Here is a 22,773-nt window from a genome sequence, read left to right as displayed (position 1 = left end):
AAATTATTTCTGTTCAAGTGCATTTAAAGTGTCAATTAATTGCCTCCATTTCAAATGCACACCTTTTCCCCAATTATCAAATTAAAATTTGTGCTGAATCAATGAGCACAATGATAGTTTAATTATATTAAACCACATGAAATAAACAGTGAGGAAGTGTTTGTGCAGATGGCCACCTGAGCCTGTCACCTCTAGGCATAGCCAATGACAAGTATCATTCTCTCAGTAAATAAAAATTGCTTCATTTTTCTGTCACTACAGCCTCCTTCCTTGTAAAAGCTAGGAGACAGGGTTGAGATAGAAAGATTTAAGGGAATTACAGAAGGAGAAATAGCAGCCACAGATGTATTTTTTTTCTAAGGGCACCAGGTGTTTTAAATGCCACCAGAAGGGTGCTCCAGGCGATTCCGTGCTGTCCAAGATAGCTTGGCATAGATTATCTGAAAGCTTTTGTGTCTTTTCAGCTTTTGATTAAAGGCCAATGTCAGGACTCCTCTGGGCTTTTGCTTGGTACAGTAAAGCTGAGGGATTTTTTTTTTTAAGCTGCTGCCAAAAAGATGCCAGTTAGGATAATTACATTTCAATTTAAATTGGTAATTTTATGAAAATTTAAACCAGAATATGTCACCCAAATCTCCTTTACTTTTTATTCCTCCTCAACATGCATACACACACCCCTCTTGTTTTGGGGGAGACAATGACAGCAGCCCACCAGAACCTTCCCATGACCCAGAGATGTGTGCCAGGAATTAAACAGATGAGAGAAAATTGAACAGAGCCTGTTCTCTCTGTCCAAATTTATTTTCTAGCCTGGATTTATCACTAGTGTACATTGGAACTATCCCAGGGCATCCTAGCCTCTAGTATCTTTTTCCCGTGGATGCCAGCAAAAGAAGCTTTGGACCAGAACTGTAGTATTTAAGACATTGTTTTCAATTCACAGTCAAGCTTTGTATTTGTTAACAGGATGTAGAAAAGGAGTCAAACCTACTTAAGAGTCTCTCACCCTCTTGGTGAAAGGAAAGGGACCCAAGTGGCCAGATGAACCCTGAATTTTCTGTCTGCCACTTTCTTTTTCCAGGACACATACGCAAGCTTGGCAGCACCAGCACAGTGGAAGTAATGTTCCTTTGTTTAGAATGCAGTGTGTACGAACATTTACATAATAAAATACACACACAAATAACAGATGGTGAAGAGCCACTCATTTCGCCACATGTTGTAAGCACAATATCGTTCCTTGATGATCTCATTTCTCTTCCTTCCTCCTACAGATGTCTACCAGCTATTTAACCTCAGGGGTTATTCAGATGGTGAAAGGTTTGAAGACAGGCACAAATCTGTCTATACAATGTTCCTCTTCCATCAGGTGAAATCGCCCTTTTTGAATGAAGTTCTCATCCAGCCCCCAAAATCATGTTATTCTGTCTGAAAACTAAATGATAAAGTCCATTTTTCATGACACTTGTTGGTCAGCGATTGTCACTGGAAGACGGCCATGATTAGTGGCAATACAAAGGTTTTGAATGTGTCCTTTCTCTGTAACCTTTTGTTCCCAGCACCAAGTGTTATTGATTATTTTAAAATATTTTTTCTTACTAATAATTCTACTACATAGACACTCTTCTTTCAGAGATGTGAAGAAGAGCTTTCTTAAGGGAGTGGAAGTCTCCCAGATGTTGTGTGCTCCCATGTCCAATCTATAATTAGAGTTAAGCATCAAACGCGTGGTAATAGATATGTTGTATGGTTTTAACTGCCACTTCTCTATCTAATTTACACTTGGATAACACTTCTTCCAAAGCGTGAATTACATCCCTTCTAATTAGCTTCCAGTGTACTTTAATGAAGTACATTGAGGATATGCATTATTAGCCTATTAGTTTAAGAATGTAAACTATGTATAAACACATAACCGCTTAATTAAATGCTATAATGCATTAAGAGATAGAATGATCATACCCATTTTACAGAATGACGACATGTTAAAACATTTGGACAATGACTGGTCCAGAATAAGAATGTATGTTGATCTGTCTGGGCTTTATTATTTCCTCTAGAGGAAATCTCTTTGACTAAGTTTATTATTTCTACTTACATAAAATAAATCATAAGTTTAAATCTAATATTATTTTAATGATGTCTCATGGTTCAGCACGTACATATATCTTACATCTTATATCTGAAATTGTTTAATAAAAATTTTGATATGCCAACACTAGAATATGTCAATAAATGTTTTTAAAACTAATCAGCCAGACATGATATCTTTTTAAAAAATGAAGTTTATTCAGTACGGCATTAAACAAACAACATTATTCTTCACATGATGGAAAATAATATTCAGATATAGATTTATTGACCACCTAAAATATTTGTGAGGATTCTTTAAAAGATAAGAATAATTTCTGAAAAGAAAATTAGAAAGAAAAGTCAGTCTGGCACAGCTGGCTCATTGGTGGCCTGTAATCCTAGCTACTCAGCAGACTAAGATCTGAGGATAGCAGTTTGAAGCTATCTGAGCAAGAACGTCTGTGAGACTCTTATCTCTGATTAAACACCAAAAAAGCCAGAAGTACAGCTGTAGATCAAGTAGTAGAGCTCTAGCCTTGGACAAAATCCGTGCCCAGGCCCAGAGTTCAAGCCCATGGACTGGCAAAAACAAAGAAACAAACAAAAACCCTCATCCTTCATTCAGCCGTATTCCTGAGCACTGATTAAGGCATAATAATGAATTGAACATAGATATTAGAATTGGCAGGTGTTCCACATACATATGTGTGTGTTTGTGTATGTGTGTATGAATGTGAATATAAGACTAGTGGTAGAAGTATAGCCCAGTAGGGATTATGTAATCCAAAACTGAGAATGTACAAAAATTTGTGTACTTCCTAAACTGAAAATTATCCCAGTCATCATCAAGTTGATGGAAATTTCTAGCAGCACCAAAAATTTACCAAGTAGTGTCTTCACAAAATTTCCATTACCTGAATCATTCACTCTGGTCTGGAATGTCCCTCTTACCATTTCCTTTGTCAACCTCTGCCCTATGCTTTTGATCTTAGTCATGGAAAAGGAAGAAGAAAGTTCATAAGTGACTGGTGTTGGCTGCTTACATATCTACATAGATGCCAAGTGTGAGGCCAAGTACATGTGCAGTACTGAATCCTCTCAAAAACAACTAAAGCAGATCTCTCTCTTTCCAGTTAGTAGCAAGTTGTAAAACCTTGAATTCTAGGAAGAGCCTAGTAACAGATGTATTCCTCTCTATTTCTGTTGCTGACTTCTCCTCCAGGCAAAATGCTAGTATTAAAGCCTTAATTAGAAATCTGCAATAACTATAGTCCCCTTACATATAGTCCCGCTACATTGGTATCCACTGATCTCTCAGGCACCCACACCCTGTAGTCCATCAAACCCCATGGACTCCACACTCCAGTCTGCTGGCAGGAAAGCTCCTTCACTTGGATTTTTTGTTCTCCTACTGTTCCCTGCTACTTAAATTCCCAAATTATGTAAATTATGATTTACATTTTTTGGACCATTCACTTTATTAAAAAGAATTTAATGGCCTCCCCAACTTCAAGATAGAGATAGGCTTTTTAAATTTTTCTCAGCATCAGCCGGGCAATGGTGGCTCACACCTGTAACGCTACCTACTCAGGAGGCTGAAATTTGAGGATAGTGATTCGAAGCCAGTCCTGGCAGGAAAGTCTGTGAGACTCAGCTCCAATTAACCACCAGAAAACCGGAAGTGGCACTATGGTTCAAGTGGTAGAGTGCTAGCCTTGAGCTGAAGACTCAGGTATAGTGCCCAGACCCAAGCCCCAAAACCGACAAAGAAAAATTCTCAGCATCTACAACTGGAGCAATTTCAATGTATCACAAGTGTTATTTCTTACCACTGAGATGCAGAGGGTTTAAATTACAAATTGAAAATATGGAATTTTCATAGTGTTTGAATTCCACTCAATATTTTAAATTGAGTCAATTGAATTATTGCCAGGTTACAATTGTTGGCTACATATAATAGTTAACACTTGAGTATTTGCATGTGTGTGCATGCGCACAGACACACACACACACATAGACACACGCACATCCCACATGAACATGGACATACAATTCTAAAATATCAAAATATGCCCTAAACACACGGATAAATAATAAAAGTCAGTAGATGTGGTGTTGATTTATTTTTTGCTGAAACTAGGAATGAAAGAATCTTTATATTGACACTTAGTTTTATTTAAAGGATTTCTAGGTTTTCATTCTCATTCATTATTCTTGGAACATTTTGCTAATTCTTTCTCTTGACATCTTGGCAATGTTTCCTTATCATTTATTCCTGGTGAAAGTTCATCCTGACACTATTATGTTATGAATTCTTGGTGTTCTGACAAGTACATTTAAAAAGTCGATTTTGAGATTGACCAGTGGTTCTACAAGCTGTCTCTTAGCACAGCACCATGCCATGAAGACCACAGCTCTTGACTTGTTTCTTTACCTTTTTCTTATTTATGGAAAACTTTTGCTATCATCAAGGTGAGCCAAAGACAAAACTCCACAACTCAGGCTAAACTGAATTAGTAATTTATTTTCATCCTCTCTTCCTTGCCTTAACACACATACTGAAAATGAGCTCTCCTTTGAAATACATCCTCACCCAGAAACTTTCACTCTAGCAGATGTCATTAGACAATACCCTTAAATCCATTTGTTTCTGACCTTCTGTCTTTTGCTGTACATTTTAGATGTACCTTCTCTAGACACCTTCCTTACAGTTTTTCAGTTGTTCTATCTTCTCTACCTAGGAGACTAGGCCTCAGTAGATTTCATCATCATGGCTCCTTTCATTCCACTTTTAATTTGTTGGGGTCTACAGAAGGCAACAGAAATGTAAACAAAGAGTGTTAAAAGTATTATCTTTCTCCTTCCTTCAGTCAGAGTAGCAAAGACTGTGTTCTACCAAAACAGAAGATATTTCTTAGCACATCACCTTTCTTATACTTCCAGCTCTCATAGGACTTCTAAAACTGCTCCCTTTCTTCAACCCAGTGGTCTTAGGGAATGATAAGGCTATCTCCATAACCCTAGTCATTTATTTCGCCACCATAAATCATTACTGGATATGATGCTTTTCATATAATAGTCAACAGTCTCTTCAATAAACTCATTTCTATTACCCCATTTGGGGCATTCTATCTGCTTTTTCTGAGATGCTGAAAATTTATATATTTTTCTTTAACATATTAAATTTTATCTCTCACAGACCAAAAAAAATGTTTAAAATTTATGAAGCTAAATAAAGAAGAAATTTTAAACAACAGCAATAAAAAACAACATAATCACGCACACACACACACACACACACACACACACACACACACACAAAATTGATCAGCCTAAATAATGACAGTTACAACTACCTTTCTCTACTTAGTTCTTCTTTTTTTATTTTATCTTTTTTTAATTTAATTTTATTGTCAAGGTGATATACAGAGGGGTTACAGTTATTCAGTTCTTCCTTCTTAATCTGTGCCAGGAATCTATGTTCATTCCATTGCAGTTAGTCTAACAAACTTAGCATTCTCTAATTTAAAAAAAAAAAAGAAGAAGCATAACTTCAATGCCTTAAAGTATAATCTGAAATTTTAATAACCACATTTTAAAACTACGAAAATAATCAAATGTTAAAATTTTCATATTAAGAATACAGCACAGAAAACTAAATATATTTGAAAACAATATAACCATTTATAATTGCAATAAAATTGCTGAAGCATTTCGCAAGTGAGTGGCTTTAAAACGAAGAACAGCATAAAACTTGAGATCTAAAACTTACCTTTCTCAAAAATAACACTATATCCCCATCTGTTTGGAATAATAAAACACAAAATATCCTTCTTCAACCATAATTCAAATTCATTTTTCATAATTGGTATCATATTAGTATATACCAAAGAATTGATGTTTATAGGCAGAATATCAAAAAAGTATGTTTCCAAGCAAATCATTTCATGCGTTAGCAGTAAATCACATAACTCTTTTAGCTAGCTAACCTGCTTAGATTTTTGTTGAGGATATGACTTTACAAAAGTTCTTTCAGCTCTTGAAATTTTTCTCAGACATTGAATTCTTATGGCAACACTGGTTCAATGTTCTTCAAGGATCTATCTCTGTATTTTTTCTTTTTATGCAACAATAATGAAGAAATTTGAGAATGATTTGTGACTATAAGGTTCTTTAAAATAATACATTCACTGGCTGGGGATATGGCCTAGTGGCAAGAGTGCTTGCCTCCTATACATGAGGCCCTGGGTTCAATTCCCCAGCACCACATATACAGAAAATGGCCAGAAGTGGTGCTGTGGCTCAGGTGGCAGAGTGCTAGCCTTGAGCAAAAAGAAGCCAGGGAAGGGACAGTGCTCAGGCCCTTATTCCAAGCCCCAGGACTGGCCAAAAAATAAAAATAACACATTCACTAAAATTTAAAAAGAGTTCCTAATGGCAAAAAGAAAAAAGCAGAAAAGAAACGGAAATGAATTATTCCTTAGTCCTTTTTGCTTTATGAGACTTGAACCTCTGTCCATTACAATGAATTGATACAAAAATGATCTTTACTATGCAATTATTCTATTTCTTCACTATTTGCCTGTACTTTTTTATTTTAAGTTTTTATCATCAAACTGAATCACAAAGAGTTTACAGCTTCATACATTAGGCATTGGATACATTTCTTGTACTGTTTGTTACCTTGTCCCTCATTCCCCCTTCCCCCTCCCCCTTTCCCTTCCCCCCCCCAATAAGTTGTACAGTTCATTTACACCAAACAGTTTTTCAAGTATTGCTTTTGTAGTTGTTTGTCTTTTTTTACCCTGTGCCTCTCTATTTTGGTATTCCCTTTCAATTTCCTAGTTCTAATACCAGTATACACGGTTTCCAATGTATTCAGATAAGATACAGAGATAGTGTAGGTACAACCACAGGAAGGTGATACAAGAAGATCATCAATAATAGAAGCTACAGTTACACATTTGCCTGTACTTTTTAAAAATTTGTTCCCTCTATATTCACTGTCTCCCTGTCTGGTCTTATGTCTGGCCTATGTTTTGTTGTAGGAGTTGCAAATCCTGGATCTCTCTGTCTCTCTGTCTCTCTGTCTCTCTCTGTCTCTCTCTCTCTCTCTCCTTCTGTGTGTGTGTGTGTGTGTGTGTGCCCACGCACGTGCCTGTCTCCCTCCCACACTTTCTCCCTTCCTCCCCTGTCTCCCTGCCTCCCTCCCACCCAACCTCTCATTTCTGTATAGACTGTACGGGAAGTGGTAGGGGCACCAGCAGAGTCCCCAGGGTATTTCTACCTTCATTCCCTCTATGTTTCACTTTGCTATTCAGAGTTGATGTGTCTCCCTACAACCCTAATTTCACCATGCAGCCCGTGTCTTTTAGTTCTTAAAATGATTTCCTCAGTAAGTTTCTTCTGTTTTGTTTCCAAGCTTGAATGAATGACAGCTTCCCACTACTGTTGGTCCTTGATTACTCCACATTTTTCTCTATATATTCTTCAGAATTTTATTTGAGTGAGCTCCATTTTAGTTCAGTATGCTGACTGACATGTTTATAGTTGCTGGCCACTATCCATAAAATGCTACGATGAGCTTAGGAGTTCCTAGGAATATATATAGCTAGCAGTGAAAACGTGAGTATTCAGCTACTCTGACAGAATCAAGATGTAGATTATATTTTGCCCAATGTCATCTCTTAATATTCTTAATTTTCCCTTGTGACACTTACCTACTCACCGGTTCATCAGATTCCTTACTTGCCATTACCTTTATCCATTGGTATGTTTAACTATTTGGAAGTATGAACTATTTTACATACCCAAGGGACTATCTAACGTCTGCCCAAATGAATACAGTACTATTGCAATAGAACCATGCAATTCTAGTCTTTGGAGGGTAGATGTCCATATTAAAAGTTAGAGTTTGTTCCTTATCTCATTTTTTCCTGGTTTCTTCATTGCTTTCCCTATTTCCAAGAGTTCAGATGTAAGTGTAAGTAGGTAAATGATCTGCATTATAAAAGGAAATATCTTTTTCTTATTGGCCTATCCTGGGATTAGGCCATTTTGTTCAAGGCTGGTGCTCTACCACTTGAACCACAACACTACTTCCAGCTTTTCCTGTGATTAATTGGAGATCAGAGTCTCGTGGTCTTTCCTGCCTGCGCTAGCTTTGAACCGCAATCCTCTGATCTCAGCCTCCTGAGCCACCAGTGCCCAGCAAAAGAAAATACCTTGATGAGAATTATGGCAGGGCCTTTCTCTGGGAAGAAAATGGATAGAGTACAGAACAGCAAGACATTGCAACTGAATTAGCCTATATTATTTATTCATTATTACAATTTTGCTTCATCTTTTTAGTAGAAATATGTCTAGGTGGGAAACTAGTATACACATATCACTTTTTCTTAAGATTATTCTTGTAAGAATATAGTCATAGTGACCTTTTAATCTTCTGTCTCTTTCCTGCACTATACCCAGTGAAGTCAAGGACTAAGGCTATAAGACTTATAGTTACAATTGTTGGTCCACTACAACCTTGAAAAATGTTAGAGTTGAATTGGAAAATCAATTCTCCTCCTCTATAGCTAGACTCAAAATTCCTAGATAGAGAACAAAGACAAGATTGAAAATGAAGATACGTGGAATCATCACAATAACAAATCAAAATATTCATCACCTAAGAGCACACTATAAGCAAAAAGGACAAAGATCTTTAACATATCCTTTTAGAAGGACATTATCAGAAAGCAATGTCCTTTTCTGTGTTGTTGGGTTTTTTGGGGTTTTTTTTTTGTACTTTGAGTGATGGATACATCACTGTGGCTGAGAAGAGGCTCCGAAACCCTTTAATATGACTCATCCTTACATATTTGAATTATCAATTTTAATGTGTCTTATTTTCTTCACACTATATACAAACTTACTGACCTTTAACTTAGATAATATAGCAATAACACTTCCAGTTCAGCTATGTGCATAAGGTTAATTATGCCTTCCAAAGTATAACAAGGTCATGCACTAGTTCTTACAACTTCTAACTCTTGGTTAAATATAAGAATGAAAAATATCCATTAAAAGACTGTACATAGGGCTGGGGATATAGCCTAGTGGCAAGAGTGCCTGCCTCAGATACACGAGGCCCTAGGTTCGATTCCCCAGCACCACATATACAGAAAACGGCCAGAAGCGGCGCTGTGGCTCAAGTGGCAGAGTGCTAACCTTGAGCGGGAAGAAGCCAGGGACAGTGCTCAGGCCCTGAGTCCAAGGCCCAGGACTGGCCAAAAAAAAAAAAAAAAAAAGACTGTACATAAAAGTCAGAATAGAAACATGTCTTGCAGCTGTGGCACCTGCAGAGGGCTGGGAGTGCCATCGCATATCAGAGAACAAGAGAGTCCAAGCTGGGGAACTTGTGGCCATGAAGCTCCTTATTTTATATCAAAGCATCTAATAAAAAAATTACAAAATATTTTGTGCATTATTATACTATTTATGATATACTTACAAATTTATATGTATTTGTACAATACATGTGCACCAAAGAAACTTGTCTTGTCCATGAAAGATTCGAATCAATCATTTCCAGTGGCATATGCTTAAATCACGTAAAAGAATCAAGGAACAACAACCTCAAAGAGAACACTAGTATAGTGAAGTATTGCTTTTTTATTTGCTTCAGTCTTTTTTCACCTTGCCTCACCAAGCTATGGAAGGAAGAATTGAGGCCATTGTGTACAGTTTTACTAACACTCCCTGATCTTGAGAAAGAGATCCATTACAAACAGTCATGCAAACTCAGCTTGAAGTAGTAGAGTACACTTGAAGGTTCTGGGAATGGAAAGATCCCATTTCATAGGCCTGCAGATTTGCTTAAGATATGAGATACGATCCACCTATGAGTGGCTGGAAAATTCTGAGTAGTAAATATAAATTTAGAGAACTGGTTTTCCCTACAGAATAATGTCTTTAAAATTGAGAAGCTGGAGATCATTTTCCAAGGTATGAAGTGAGCACCATATGCTGTAGAGTAGTATGTGGATTGCTGGGATAGATTAGATCAGAGAGCCATTTCATTTTGTTTAGTGTTTCTAGAGCATGCTTGTTAGAGAAACTTTGATATTATGAAATTGGTAAACTATCTTGGAACCCTAAAAGACAAGAAAAACAGGTACATAATGAGTGAAGTTAAAATGGACAGAATGACACTCAAACTCAGATTGGTTGTAGGATGAAAAGGTGTGTGTGTGTGTGTGTGTGTGTGTGTAATGTGTGCACAGATTTATGTAGCTTACTTTTTCTTGTTTCAGTTGTGGGATTTTTAAACTCAGAGCCTTACACTTGTTATTGCCTTAGGTTATTTGACATTGAATCTCTCATGAAAACATTCTCCAATCAAGTGGAAATAAGATTCAATATTTGATTTTCAGAGTAGATTCATTTTTCCTGAGTTCTTCCCACTAATGTCTCCAGAATAATGGCCAGCACTATGTCTCTCTGACCTTTGCAAAGACAGTACCAGGGTATTACCCAGTAAAAACTGAGGGCACCACTCAGTCCATTAAAATCATATTCAGGACTAGTAACAGTGGTTTATGCATATAATCCCACTTACTCAGAAAGAGAAGACTTGGAAGACTGAGGTTCAAAGCCAGCCTAGTGGTTATCTCCAATTAACTACCAAACTGCTGGAGTTGGAGGCATAGTTTAAGAGGGCTGGGCATGAGCAAGAAAGCTAAAAAAGAGCACCAAGTGCTGAGTTGAAGCCTAGGTATTTGCACAGTGCCCACACCTACAAATACTTTTGTCACTGTGGGTTAGGGGCCCTGAAACCACACTTCAAATTCCAGTCTAAATTCCTTTATTGTACCCTTATGTTATTTTATTCAGGGGTTTAAGCATGGGGACAGAAGTGGATTTTAGGTTATCGCCCATCTCTCATCAGTTTTATCATTGTCCCAGCCTATAACCAAGCACAGAACTTGGATAATCCTCTAAGAAGGCATGGAGAAATTATCACAAGCAGCAGGGAGGCCTGCAGTATGGTCAATAGACAAGTTGGGAACTTTAAAATGCAACTGCAAATTAGGCAATAAAAATTTTAGTTTATTTCCTTGGAAGAAAGAGAGGGAGGAAGGAAGGAAGGAAGGGAAGAAGGAAGGAAGGGACGGAGGGAGGGAGGGAGGGAGGGAGGGAGGGAGGGATAAGTTAGTCTTATTGTACATATAGTTATACTCTACTATGTAAGTAATTATCTCTTAAAATTCATTAGAAGAAAAACCTTGATTTAAGTTTATATTTAACTATTACTGTGTCATGTCTTGCTGTCATTTTCTCTTAGAAAAAATACATACTCTAATGACATTTTTAGTAAGTAATTTTTAGCAATTTTTGTAAGTAAAATTTCAGTAATGAATCCTTTACAGACTAGTATTCAATAAATATTAGTTATCCTGACTAGAACAAGTCAGAAGAGACTAGCTGGATGCATACATTTTACATCTGCTTCTTGGGGCTATTAGATAATGAAAAAAATTATAATATCTAGCTGGAAAACCATAGAAATTTTAAATAAGAGAAAATAGTTTTAAGCAATGTGATAAAAAATCTTACATTTAAAAATAGACTACTAATGCACATGTATTAAATTATACCATTAAAACCCAAACCTCTTTCTTATTTCCTAGCAATAATTTTTTGCATCTGGAATCATAAATTTTCATTATATGTATCTAGAAACTGGGAGTGCTCATTTCAGTGGGAGTGGATATTTATTCCCTATGTGAGGTAAAAGTGAAGATTTAAAGGACAGGAGATAAGCACACAGATCTAAGAAAAATTATGATCAGGAACAATCCTGTAATACATAAAAGTAGGGAGATCTCTGGCAGGTCCCTTCTTCCTGGCCCCTCTGCAGAGGTTTGGCAGTGACTCAGAGGATAAAAGCAGGGAGGATAACATTGTAATAAGAATGAAGAAATCCTTATGTTCATCCAACTAGGCCACGAACTTCAGCCCTATACTAGCACAACTGTCAAAATGAAAGAGTAGAAATTACTCTTCATTTATTCCAAGGCCACACAGGTGTTGTGGTGCTTTTTGTATATGATTTTGATTTTCATGTTTTTTATGATTTTGATGTTTTTGTACATGATTGTGATTTTCACAATAAGGTTAAAAATGTAGAATTGCAAACACAGCCAGTTCTTCTTGGCATTCAGGTATGAAAGGAGGAGGAGGTAGGGGAAGAAGAGGAGGAGGAAGGGGAGGAAGAGGGAGGGAAGGGTAAATGCTACAGCCAATTGTTTTGATATGCCCAGAGAAAGGAGATAGTCACTTTCTGCCAATTTGCAAATCAAACGGCATTACTATTGCCTGTAACCATATGATGCAATATAGCCAAATTAGGAAAACTTATCCTCAATTTATCTATCTATCTCTAATCACCTATTTTTCAACTGGAAACAAAATATAGTTTGTACAACAATGAATTATTTTTAAATGCTGAATTAAGTAACGTTTTCATAATTAAAATAATAAGTAGAATTAAAACCTTAAAAAAAAACTAAATAAACCAAATCTGTGAAACTTCCCTCCATAATCAAAAGTATAGTAGTCCTAAAATATCTGTTACCCAAATGTTCAACGATTAAAGTCCTATGTGATCTGAGTTCAGAACGGAGAAATCCAGGTCAGTTTCTATCTATTTACTATTTCTCCTAGTGCATTTTTTCCCAAAGTTAAAAATTAAAAGTAGTTTTCACGAAAGACTGAGAAAACCCTTTTCACTCTTGGTCTGCTTCTAGTTTTGCTTTGTTTTGTTTTCTGGTGTGGTGTTAAACACTGAACTCAGACCCTCATATTTGCCAGTTTATGCTTCTAAATTCTTTTAAGTTAGTGGTGAAAACATAAATAAAATATACTATGCTTTTTGATAAAATAAGCTTGTCACCCGTTTAGAATTAGCCTGGCTTTTCGTATGGTATAGAAAACATACTTAACCTCAGAATGCAATGGAAATTCAGTTTACAGTCTTCCTAAATGGTCTCAAACCAGTCACAATTACTCTCATGGACTAAAACAAATATTTTTATTAAAAAGATTGTACTAGGGGCTGGGGATATGGCCTAGTGGCAAGAGTGCCTGCCTCATATACAGGAGGCCCTGGGTTCGATTCCCCAGCACCACATATACGGAAAATGGCCAGAAGTGGCACTGTGGCTCAAGTGGCAGAGTGCTAGCCTTGAGCAAAACAAAGCCAGGGACAGTGCTCAGGCCCTGAGTCTAAGCCCCAGGACTGGCCAAAAAAAAAAAAAAAAGATTGTACAAAGTAAAGGGAAAGGAAGGCTAGAAATACATTATTAAGAGATACTCGTGTCAAACCTCTGCAACAGGGCTGGCTTTGAAAACCTGGGGAAAAGAAGAAAATGAAACAGATTCATCTTTTTGTTCAGCAATTTTCCTCCAAACACCTGAAATTGGCAAAATCACCAAACATTCTAAATGAATGTAATATTCACAAATGAAAAAAAAATGCTTCATATTCTTAAAATAGTCCTGAAATGCTGACAAATCCACACATGGTAGAATGAGGCTGAAAGAGTTGGGCAGCCATGTACCACACACACACATTATTTAGCTTTTATTATTTTTAATTGCTCATTCTTAATCTTTCAAGATTTCCTTAATGAAAACTTGAGAATTTTTTTTTCATTTTTTTATTGTCAAAGTGATGTACAGAGGGGTTACAGTTTCATATGTTAGGCTTTGGGTACATTTCTTGTATTGTTTGTTACTTCCTCTTGAGAAATATTTTCAAAATAAAGGTTCTGTCCTCAAACTCTTTCAAAATGTTTATTTATTTCCCTTAACATATCTTTTTTTCTGGTACCACAATAGTATAAATGCCAGCATTTCAAGTGTAAAAGAATTTTCTTTGTGTTATATTTTTGATAAAATTAGCTAAGAAGGGCTGGGAATGGTAGATTGCTGGCCTAGCATACATGAAGCTCTGGGTTCCATTTCTCAGCACTACAAGTACAGAAGAAGGTGGAAGTGGCGCTGTGGCTCAAGTGGTAGAGTGCTAGCCTTAAGCAAAAAGAAGCCAGGGACAGTTCTCAGGTCCTGCTTTCAAGCCCCAGAACTGGCAAAATACTAATACTAATAATAATAAGTAAGAATATGTATAAGGTATTACCATGCTATTTGACTTACAATGAAGACTCAAAAGCTGTAAATTTTAAGTTGGGTAATAAAGTATAGAAGTAAAAAGACAGGAGATGTCAATAAACTTTGCAAAACTATAGTAAACATACACAACCAGAAATTCATTTTTAGAATCATAGTAAGTTTAATAGTTGTGGAAACATCTGCATTTATTTGTTGGTTGGTAAGATTTTTTTTCCCCTTTAGTTATGGGGCATCATTTGTAGGGCTTGAACTCAGGGCCTGAGTGTCATCCCTGAGGTTTCATTGAAGATTAATGCTTCAGCATTTTGAGGCAGAGTTCCACTCCGTTTTTTGGTGGTTTATTGGAGATAAGAGTCTCAGGGACTTTCCTGTCTAAGCAGACTTTGAACCATGTTGCTCACATCTCAGCGTCCTGGGTAGGCAGGATTACAGGTCTGAGCCACCAGCACCTAGATAACTTCTGCAGTTTTTAAACAATAGGATGAGGCTTGTGCATGTTGATATACCAACTCCAGCCAAGTGGAAAACTTCTGCCTATGTCCTCAGCAACGCTGTTATTTTATTATCTGGACTATGTATTTGTCTTTTTCCCATCTTTTAAAATGGGGCTCAGTAAGAAACGCCTCACAGAGGAATTTTCTTGTTATTATCTTTTGATGTTTATTGATGTTTTACTTTTCATTTTACTCTATAACTTATTCTTTTTTTATGGATACTTATCAGTAATTTTTAAAGTGTGTGTGTATGTGTATGTGTGTGTGTGTGCTTACATATACACATGTAAATGTGATTGCAAATGTTTTTGTGTTTGTTTATTCCTAGACCTTACCACCTCCTAGAAAAAGGTTCTGATAAAAGAAACATAAACCAAAAATAAAACAAAGATCCCTTCCTTAAAAGTTGAACCAACTATAATCTGTACTAATAACTTTAATTATTAGGATAAAGACATAATTAGCACCTGTAGACTACATTAGGGTTTAACAAAAGCTTACAGATACACCAGCTCTTATGCCTATTATTTTATAATATATACTTTACTGACAATTAAAGAGTATAAAAACAATGATTTTTATTTAGCTTTGAAGTGTGGGGATTTCTATTGTATTGTGTTGGAAAGAATCCTTGTAGTTCCTAACATTTCAAAATAATTATGTGTCATTTGCAAGTTTGTTCAGCAAACCGTGATGCTTCTCTGCTTAAGATATGCTTACTATTTACACTAACTACCTCCACTCTATTTTCCATTTTGAGTCAGATTTTTTTTCTCATCTTAAATATTTCAGTTTTTGAAAACTCCAACCAGTGCTAAGTTCCAAATAGCTACATTCCTGTCTCTTTATCTCCTACCATTCTTCAGGCAGTAAGCCAAAAAGAAAGGGTTGAAGGAGAAAGTAAGAAAATAAACCCACTTTCCTGAGTCTTTAGTGATCATCTAAAAGAAACACTAGCAGAGGCTGCCTTAGAGCAAGAATTGGCATTAGAAAAATTTTAATACTTAGATTATATATTTAGAACTTGGATATAACTTCCACATCTGAGAGAAAACATGTGTCCTTTGTCTCTCTGAGCCTGACTGACCACTTCTCTGACTTCACTTACAGGTCGGTCTAGTTCCTTGCAGATAGTGTAACTTTAAACAGCTTCTTTTAGATGCTATTTTTAGTTTCAGAATGTTCATAATCACCATTCAAGTTTTATTGAAATTTTTTATACTTATAAATTAGCTGTACTTTTTTCTTCTTCTTAGATCTTTCCTCCCTCATTTTTTAAATTTTTAACCCAGTAGTTGAGACTTTTCTTTGTTTTTAAGAACACACTAATAAATTCAATTTTGTTTCTCAACTTGGAGTTTTATTTTGACTCTCTGTTAGATTGTTGTGGATAAGCAGAACTTTATATGGAAAATCACATTTATATTTATTATTATTTAAAAATATGTCCAGTGCTCTAGAATTTTAAAATAAAATTAACATCCTTTTCCAAGGGAAAATTTATTTCTTCAAAAAATTTTAATGATTTCATCCTTTTGAAGTTTTTGATACAAATGTATAGCAAAGATGCATTGTACTCACAGATTGACATGTTGAGCTGTAATCTTTTTATAACTATTTAAGATGACAAAATTTAGTTAAATAATTTTTATGTAGGACTCATTTTGCATCCCAGAGTACCATCTTAAATTTTTCTTTTATGGATTGACTATATTTCATTTTATCCATATTTTTAGTAGTTAATTTTAATAACTTCTATTTTAACTCCCATTATAACTTCTATCGGTTTGTTGATTATTCATAATAGCTATTTATTATGTATACAAACATATTACCAAGCACGTTCTGAATATTTTCACTTTGATTTTTCTACTCTCTTCAACAGTGATATCAAGAAATAAAATAATAATTTATAGTCTCATATAAAATGTGTATTTAATCATCTATTTTTCAAACATTTGTCAGCATTTTGCTGATTATTTACTTCTTATATTATTACCATGTCAGTAATAAAAAAATTATGTACTAAGAAGTCTAAGATAAAACTAAACCAGTGCCCTGAAAAAAAAGATCTAACAAATAAGTAATTACATTACTACCTATAAATTTCCTACTTGCTCAAAGATATAAAGTGAGAAAATTTCTTCTTCCCTTGAGTCACCTCCTGGAGTGCAGCTATTTGGTAAATTCCATCATGCTCTCAAATAATAGTAGTTACTTCAATTGTCTGCCCTCCTCTTGCCCTGCACAATTTAAAGTTTTAATAGGGAAGCTATTTTGACATGCAAAATCCTAGATACAATGTTTCTGCTGAGCAAGAAGAAGAGCTTTATTTTAAGGGACAAAAGATATCACTCTGTGCAGCTTCTTCGGATATTCTGATGTTGAATATACCTATCTCATATAACTTGCCCATGTTTAATATCATCTTTGTGTCACTGACCCTAAAGGTTTACCACATCTGCATCAAGAGATTTAATTGTTTTGTTTTGTTTTATTTTCAACTTTTTGTTACTGATAATTTCATTGTTGTGGTTCACCATGCTTTATTTCTGGCTATGGAAAGGAAACTACATGGCAGATCTTTTGTTATATAATGATTATTAATGATTAACAGCAAATGATTATTATTAACAGCAAAACTTACTAAAGAGGGTAGAAATGACCTCCTTAATAGATTATAGATAATGAAGTGTCAAAATTTTAAATAGACCTAATTTTCTTGACTTACCATAAATTGTACTTTTTTTGTATTCAGCATAAGGCTACCCCTCATTCAGTAGTACAACTTCTAGCTGCCATTCCAAACAAAGGACGAGCTGGTTTACTCTGCTCTCCATTAACATAATAGTAAAGAAACCTATTTATTTGTTGAGTATATGGATAATGCAACCAATCAAATAGTAGAGATAGTATAGTAATATAAAGTCATCTTACTAAATCATCTGTGATTTGTTAAGAGGCCCAAGGTTTCTTAAACTGAAAGGAAGTAATTCCTTGTGGTTTAACTTGCTTTTAAAGGCCGTCCTTGTCTAGACTCTTAAATCATCTATCACCATGTCTATTTTAAGAGCAAAGGCTTTTAAAGAGTCAGATAACAAATATCTAATATTGACATTTAGACTGTAAAATGAGGAATACAATCTCCTTTACCTAGCTTGTTTATAATAATTCCAACATCTTTGACATTCATATGAAACCTAATTATAACAACTCTTCCCATTTCTGAAGATACGTTTCACATGTGATATATTAGGCGCTTATTTCAAGCAAATAACCAAAAACACTGACTATCCCAGAATCCCTTTTAGGTACAGTCACCTTGTTCTGACATAAAGCTCAATGCTCTGATATTATGTTTATAGGAACTTAGGTTTTGAGGACCAACTCTATACATGTAGAGTCTTGAAAATATATAATGCCTACAGAAGTTTTTCCGGATACCCTTTTTAGACTTTATGCTACATAAACATGTTGTGTTATTAAAAACAGTATGTATTGTGTGACCAAGAATGTTTTACAGTGTACTTAAAGTTATTCAATTAATAGTCTGTGGGAGTCAGCCTGGTTACTTTGTACATTCTCTAATTAATATGGTTGATTATAGAAAAGGATCTGCTTTTTTTCTTTCCAAATTCTTTATTATGCATGTTCGTTGTTATTAGAAAATGATCTTATACCTTCAGACTGCAACTCTTTAAATAGATAAACACATAAGCTAGCTTATTGACACCCATGTTTCCTAAGACCTAGCAGTAGAGAAATAGAAGATATTATATCTCACAAAACAAGTTAAGAGAATGACAGAGAGTAGTCATTGTTGCCAAAGTCTAATCATTTTCAAGAACTTCAATGATTTCATGCACAGAACTAGAAGAAGAAATGGTTAATCATATCCCCAGGTACCTGAGGCTCATGTCTGTAATATTTGCTACTCAGGAAGCTGAGATCTGAAGATTATGGTTCAAAGTCAGCACAGACAGGAAAAATCCATGAGACTCAAATAATCCCCACAAAACCAGAATTAGCACTCTGACTCACAGTGGTAGAGCAAAAAAAGCTCAGGGACAGCACCTAGAGCAAAAAAAAAGCTCAGGGACAGCACCCAGGCCCTGAGTTCAAACCAAAAAAGTTAATCATATTGAAACAGGGATTGAGCTCCTTAAAACAAAGATACAGAAAGAAGTGCTTCATTGAAAATAACATCCATTCTGATCTAATCTCTTTGTTTATGTTTCATGTATAAAATAAGGAGAACTATACTTCTTTAGTGTCAACACCCACATGGATCATTTGATTTGATTGAGAAGATCTGTTTCATTGGCTGTTTAATTTTAAAGCTTGGGAAAACCTAACAAAACAAAACAAAACTCAGTGCCCAGATAAAACACAGGGCAGTATTTGTATGCGAATTATGGCAAAGAAATCACCAATGGGATAAATGGTAGAAAAACAGAGTATGGTCACTCAAATGTTATTCTCTAATTTGACTTGTTTCTTAACCTGCTTTTTGTTACAATTTGCTATATCTGAAATTCACAGTTAAGATCTTGAAATAAAACTATAAAATTCTTACCATTTGCATGTAGTTTAGATTTGTGTTTACTTGCCTTTGGACTTTCAAATATCCATGCTGCATGCAGCAGGCTGAATGATGACTTCAAACTAGTTGTCAAATTATTGTAGAATGCCCAATAAATACTTTTAGAACAAATACATTTCCATGCTTAATTGTATTTATCAAGTAGTTTGTAGTAATTAACCTAATCTGACCTAATTAACCTAATCTGACCTCATCTTTATCTTCATTTTTCTCCTCATCTGAACCTATTTATAAGAGTGACGTGTCAAGTACACAATAATTCATTCTCACAGAAACAAACATCACATCCAGATGGTGAATCTTTTGTAGGGTAGTATGCTTAGCAGAAATATAACAACAGCAGTCACAACAAAAGAGCATATATCATTTGTCAGACAAAATTGTATCTGAAAGAATGAAAAGTCCTGGGAAATCAGTACACCCTACCAAGTGTGTCTTCTCATATTTGGCCAACTTGAGGGATGTTGGAAATACCAGGTCTCTTGTTTGCAAAGAGCTGCCTGTCTTGGCGTATCTTTTTTACTCTCATGTTGCAAAATCTGAAATTCTGTTGCAATAAATAGCAGATTTCAAAAGGAAAGCCATACAAATTGTGCAGTTTTACAGCAACAGCCAGTAGTACATGATTATGTGTGTAAACAATCCTTCCAATATAATATTAGATCAAGAAATGCACTGGTTTTGAGGGTATATTAACAAACATATGTAGGTTTGGTGGAACATAGAATTAATTGGCTTTTATATTAACACATAAATTTATCCTTGAATTCCTCCTGAAGCCCCCATAGGCTTCAGAAAGAATGACTTTAGAACTTCATTATTCCTGTCTATGGCCATACCACCCTGAACACACCCGATCTCGTCTGATCTCGGAAGCTAAGCAGGGTTGGGCCTGGTTAGTACTTGGATGGGAGAACTTCATTATTCCTGGGGAAATCTTAGCAATGTAGCTGAAGAGTGCTCAGGAATAGCAGGTGCTAGTGGCTGATACATCCCGTCCTAGCTATCAGGAGGCTGAGATCTGAGAATCACAGTACAAAATCAACCCCTGGCAGCAAAGTCCATGTGACTCATCTCCAATTAACTACCAAAAAGCTGGATCTAGAGCTGTGGTTCAAATAGTAAGTGCTAGACTTGAGCAAAACAGGCTTAGGGCATGACCCCAGCCCTGAGGTCCAGCCCCAGGAATCGCACACATAAAAAAATTGTTTGGGTGTAATAAAAGCATCACTGATATAAATACAAGCAATATATTCTGAAAGATAAAGAATTTTGAAATAAAAACTAAGCCAAAGAAAAGTATAGTATTTCAGGGTTGCTTCTTCTTGTTACTTATTTTGTTTAAAATTAAGAATCGAGATATTATATAATCTGATCTTATGGATTCATTTTTCTTGGTCTTTATAAACACGACAATAATTTCTGCTTTTAAGATGCAGGAAACAATATTTAAAGAAGACTAAGACTCAAACAACCAAAAAAAAAAAAACCAAACTCATGTACGTGTTTATAATCTACTAGAAAAAAACTAATAAACATCCCTCAGAAAGTGAAGAAAACTGGAATATTTATTTAGGATAGAAGAAGGGTGTGTGTGTATCTGTATCAGTGTCTGTATGTGTCTGTGTGTCTGTGTATTTTCACTCATTTTTTTCTCTGCCGAGGGGAAGAGATCCCACAGTTTAATTGCCATAGACGTGATACCCACAACCACACAATGGTAGACCAGAAAGATTTATCATTTCAGTACATCTGTTTCACAGAAGATACCTCAGAGACTTAAAAAGTGTGAATGATTTATTCCAAAATGATGACTATGTCAAAATGGCAATACAAGTCAGGCCTCTTAACTGTCAGGTGATAGTGCATTTTCTAGAACACAATTAAATTTTCCAAAGTAAATATTTCTTAAATGGTCAAGAATTAATTAGAGTAGAGTAGACAGGAATATGAGACATGGTAAAATTGAAGCCAAGTTGATAGCTAATAATGCTGATAAATTAGAGATTTGTATAGAATATGCTCCCACTAAAATGATCCTAAGCCACCCCTTGCCAGCTTCTCTAGAGGCATTTGGTTCTTAAATAATGGTCAGTAAAATGTCATGTGGTTGAGAAATTCACCATCAATATTCTTTTCTATTCTATCCACCATTAATTAATTATTTGTAACCTTTGGGGTTAGCCAAATTCCTTGACAATTTTTTTTCTGCTTTTCTAAATCCTCATGAGACTAGCAAGATTATTTGATACATTTATTTTTGCAAGGCTATGACACTGGTAATTCTCTACTGGACTTCTATCCCTTCTTCGTCCACTAATACAAATCAAGCCACATAGAAGCTTCTAGTGACGCTGCCATGGAGAATTTAGGATTAGCTTAAAAGAAGCATCTTCCATTTTGTTAGGTTTTAGAGATGAGCATGGAGATTCCCACAAAGTTACGTAAAAAATACTATAAAAACAGACCAAACTGTCAATCAATTGCTAGAGCAAGTAATGTACGTTTTTTAATACCCAAATGAATTTTTGGTTCTTTTCCCTCCGAGGTAAAATGGAGTATTAGAATGATCAGATAGTCATAGGATATAAAAACTGACTTACTTAGGAAAAAGACATGTAAAGAATAGTCTGCACTGGATCATGACCTACTGAATCAAAATTAGGACTAAAAGAGAGTCAAGATTACAGGAATGGAAACCTTTATTCTTGAGTGACTAAAAAATTCATGATTTCTTTTTGGGTAACTTATCAATACCAATTTCAAGGCATTTACTGGTTTATTAATTTAAAATAAAAAAGATTGATTTGTTTATTGCCATTCTATCTGTAAAATAAGCCACTTATTCTAAAAGGGTCATAAAACATGGTTAATATCCTACTCAAGAGCAAATCCATTGATGAGATGTTTCACTCGCCAAAGTACTGTTGATTGTGAGGCAAATGCCTCTTGATGGAAAGATGTTGCATTTGATAGAGCTATGGTTAAATGATTCCCTTTTTTTAAATTTTCCCACACATAGTGTCATATCTCATGTTAAAAAATTGTAGTTTTCATCTTTAGTTAGAAAAAAAAACAACAATAAAAATCAGAGATAGCACCATATTTAACTTTTCAAAAACCCAAGAGTTTCATCAAGGGCAGGGATAGCAACTGTAATAAAATAAAACACAGATTTCTAAAATATCCAAAAGTTGATCATTTTCCTGAGAAAAAGAATATAAACTAATAGAATAGATAAAATTTTGAGACTAGTGCCAAAACAATATGTACTAATTTGTCTTTTTTCAAGTACAAATTCAGAAAGATTAATATCATATACTCCCAGTTGAAGTGGAAGTTATAAACTTGAAAACACAGAAGCAGAAGTTACACAGGCCATTACCTGATCTGCAGCAGGGGAATGAGGGACATTAATCAAATGGT

The 22,773-nt window shown here is 35.3% G+C and overlaps 1 pseudogene; it reads left to right on the top strand.

The window, feature by feature from the left end:
- The first annotated feature begins 20,172 nt into the window (after window positions 1-20,172).
- On the top strand, window positions 20,173-20,300 carry LOC125352085 (annotated as a pseudogene).
- The last annotated feature ends 2,473 nt before the right edge of the window (window positions 20,301-22,773 follow it).

The sequence above is a fragment of the Perognathus longimembris genome, chromosome 5, assembly GCF_023159225.1.
Source record: "Perognathus longimembris pacificus isolate PPM17 chromosome 5, ASM2315922v1, whole genome shotgun sequence".
NCBI classification, from domain to species: Eukaryota; Metazoa; Chordata; class Mammalia; order Rodentia; family Heteromyidae; genus Perognathus; species Perognathus longimembris.
This window is presented reverse-complemented; position numbering and strand designations above follow the sequence as displayed.